Below are 3,275 nucleotides of genomic sequence, written 5' to 3'. Positions count from 1 at the left end.
AAGAAGTTGGGCGGAATATCCCCTGGTGTAGGGCGGTCGGTCCGGGCTACACTACACGAAGTGGAGCTCATCTAACTAGATGGAGGGAAGGCGTAAATGCCCTAGGTTAAGGGAAGTGGTCTGGAGGTCAGCAGTGAGAGAACAGGGAAGAGACAAAGAGGGAGGTGGGGAACTAAGCCCGCTGTGACTGTGGGGGGATAGAAAGAAGAGAGGGAAACAAAAGTAACAATATAGCTCAGCCCCTATCCCAGCCTGTGGGGCTGCAATGGTTTAATCCCTGCGCCGAGGCTGCAGGCTGTGGCAAGCTGTGGCTGTGTTGAGGTAAAGCCCCTTACCCTACTCCAAATGGTCCCGGCTCTGGCCGAGACAGTGGTAGGGCTAAGGTCAAACCCTAGCTGGCCTCCACTGTGGTAAGACAAAAGCCCCAGCCCCTCAAAACCTTGTGGATCTGTGCCTACTTATCTTTATAGTGCTCCTCCTGTGATCCAGCAGTGTTGATTTTCCCTCTTAGTAACTCTCCTGGGCTGATTTCCCTCTGGTATGTGTTACTCAGTGGCCATCTTCCCAGAAGTCCTAGCCAAATATTTTTAACTCATTCCTAATGTAATGGCTAGAACTGCCTCTCTTTGATGAGACGTGTGATGTTATCCTGGTATTGATGACTTTGCAAGCATGATGCCTTGGTTTAAAGGATGAGTTATTATTTAAAAGTACGAATTTCAGTCTAAGGTGGTGAAAACTTTTGGAACCAGTGATAATGGTTATACCACATGATGAGTGTAATTAATGGCATTACATTGCACACTTAAGAATGGTTAAAACAACTAACTTTTCAATGTGTATGTTTTACCATGAAAAGGAATATATATTTAAAGTACTAGGAAGCAGATTTCAGTGCAATATGAAGAGGTCTCTTTAAGGCGCCTTGCAACAAAGTAAGCTGCATGTTCTTGGGAGGAACTCATGCAGAACCTGGATGACTGTTAGAACAGTGATCCCTGCACAGATTAGGGAGTGATTGACATAACTCTTAAGATTCCCTTTCAGCACTTAAAGGATGTTCATTCTAATCCTTCTCCAGATTTTCTTCCAGACATCACGTTGCTTGGACACCAAGGCAAACATCTCCACTGAGCATATACTTTTTATCTATGTGCCTTAATTTGAATTCAAGTCAGAACCTGCAAGCAAACAGGAATACTTGTTTTTATCACAGCATTTACTTCTTATGCAAATTTTATTCTTGACTTTTCTCCCTCCTGGTCTTATTTCTCTGTATTTCCAGACCCACTTACTTTTTTTTATTACATTTTATCTTATCGTGTTGAATAAATTTTTAGTAATCTTAAGTAGTTTTTGGACTATAATCAAATTTAAATAAAGTGTATGATCAAGTACCTCTCTGTACTAGAGTATGCCTCTTGAGCTATAGGGCAAGTTTCTGTTCCTTCTTCAGCAGGGGCAGGTAAGATCAACTTCTAGGTTTTAAGGTTGGATTCCTTTGACTACAGTGGCAATGACTTTTAAGGATGCCTAAACCTGTGTAGATTATTGGCCAATGAGTTTATAATTTAGGGTGTGTGATAGAAGTTTGGAGGGCAAGAGGAGGGGAGTTGCATGGCAAAAAAATAAATGAAGATAGAGTTAAGTCTAGTGTTTCCCACTATAAAGCCAATGAGCAAGAATTTTAGGGCTGATACCCAGTGGAGAATATTGTCCATCTTAATTCTCCAAACTCATCTTTGCTCAAGAATCCTAAAGCATTAATATACAGGAACACACGAGATACATGGGCAGGATGAATGACTAGTTTATCTTTCAACCTCAAATTGCCATCTTTCTTACCATATGCTGACACACAAAGTTCAAGTGAGCTTTCTTATCTCTAGCACCAGTCATGTTTGTTACAGGTTGAGTTATAGCCCCCTAAAATATGTTATAAACCCTACCTTCTATACTTGTGGTTATAATTCTATATATAATTCTTTTATATTCTAATTCAAATGCCTTGTCTTTGTTATGGTGAGGCAGGATTAGTGGAGGATATGTTTCTGACTCAATCTCTTTTGAGATATAAAAGATTAAATAAGCAAGAGAAGCAGCAAGACATGAAGACTGCACAGGAGAAGAAACCCAGAAGAAACAAGGACCTTCTTCCAGAACCAACAGTTTCAATTCTTTACTCTGACAGACTAGGACTTATGGTGACTCTTACTTTAACCAACTCTGTCTAATGTTGCAAATGGTTAACACACTGGGCTTCTTACTGAAAGACTGGAGTTTAAAGTCTTCCAGGCCTTGTTTTCAAGGCCTGGAGATCTACCGTATATACTCGTGTATAAGCTGAGTTTTTCAGCACATTCTTAATGCATTTTTGGTGGCAAAATTAGGTGCCTTGGCTGATATTTGGGTGGGCTTATACTCGAGTATATAGGGTACTTTGAAAAATCAGCTATTGAACAACACCTCTGCAGCACAGTTCTACTCTGCACCACTTTGGAGTTATCATGAGTTGGAATCATGGATTGCAACTAGTCTTACTTCTAATGCACCCATTCAAGCACCCTTCCCAGTGTAACAATTTAGGGCTTCATTTGTCACTGTTTCTGGAGCATCTTCAGTTTAGAAATGGAAGCATGGCGCTGCTAACTGAGGTTGGGGTGCATCATGCTCCAGTGAGCATTTGCTGCTGGGCTGTCCTCAGGCCTCTTCCCTGCTATTGCTTTATGCTTTCATTTGGTTAATATTTCCTTAGTGTATTTAATAAGGTTTTACTCAGTACTCTGTAGATCCTAAGCTTGTTTGTGCAAGCTTCCCTAGGTAGAGATCAAGAGAAGCATGTTGGAAGCTGGATTATGGGGAACCCGATACCTAGGGACCTGTCATAAAATTGACCAGTGGCCAGATAATTCTTGCCAAGAGCTGAAAGCTTGTCAAGGTAAAAATAACACATTTCTATCATAATCAGAACAAAATGCCGGCTAGGGTATTAATACTTTCTCCAAAACTCATACTAAGTAGTCAACCAATCAGGTGGCCCACAAGCCTTTGTAGAATTTCCATCTGTGGAACTAATGGCTGCCAGTTATCAAGTATAATTTCCAAATTCTGCCTTTACAACATGTATTCTACCACCTCCAAATAGAATGGGCTTGGTTACAGCTCACTGGACTCTGTATATCTCTCTGAACAATCTTTCCTGAAGATGAGATGGAATATGCTTGGGCTTTTACAGCAAAGATTTCTTCAGGCAGAAAAATAAACTTTGTCAGCTT

At 40.9% G+C, this 3,275-nt stretch overlaps 1 protein-coding gene across 2 annotated transcripts in view; it reads left to right on the top strand.

Annotated features, from left to right (window-relative positions):
* The window catches only part of ARV1 (ARV1 homolog, fatty acid homeostasis modulator), a 25,504-nt gene extending 24,159 nt beyond the window's left edge, over positions 1 to 1,345 (top strand). The window contains exon 7 of one of the 2 annotated variants that reach the window (XR_006680835.1): positions 1,082 to 1,345. The gene's annotated coding sequence lies outside the window, so the exon portion shown is untranslated. The remainder of the gene's footprint in view (positions 1 to 1,081) is intronic. The other variant, XM_045298168.1, reaches the window with a different exon arrangement.
* Positions 1,346 to 3,275: the final 1,930 nt, after the last annotated feature.

Source organism: Echinops telfairi, unplaced genomic scaffold, assembly GCF_000313985.2.
Source record: "Echinops telfairi isolate 266 unplaced genomic scaffold, ASM31398v2 ScPeMD7_7424;HRSCAF=8462, whole genome shotgun sequence".
In the NCBI taxonomy this organism is placed as follows: domain Eukaryota; kingdom Metazoa; phylum Chordata; class Mammalia; order Afrosoricida; family Tenrecidae; genus Echinops; species Echinops telfairi.
Note: the sequence above shows the minus strand (reverse complement) of the source record. Positions and strands in the feature narration are given on the sequence as shown.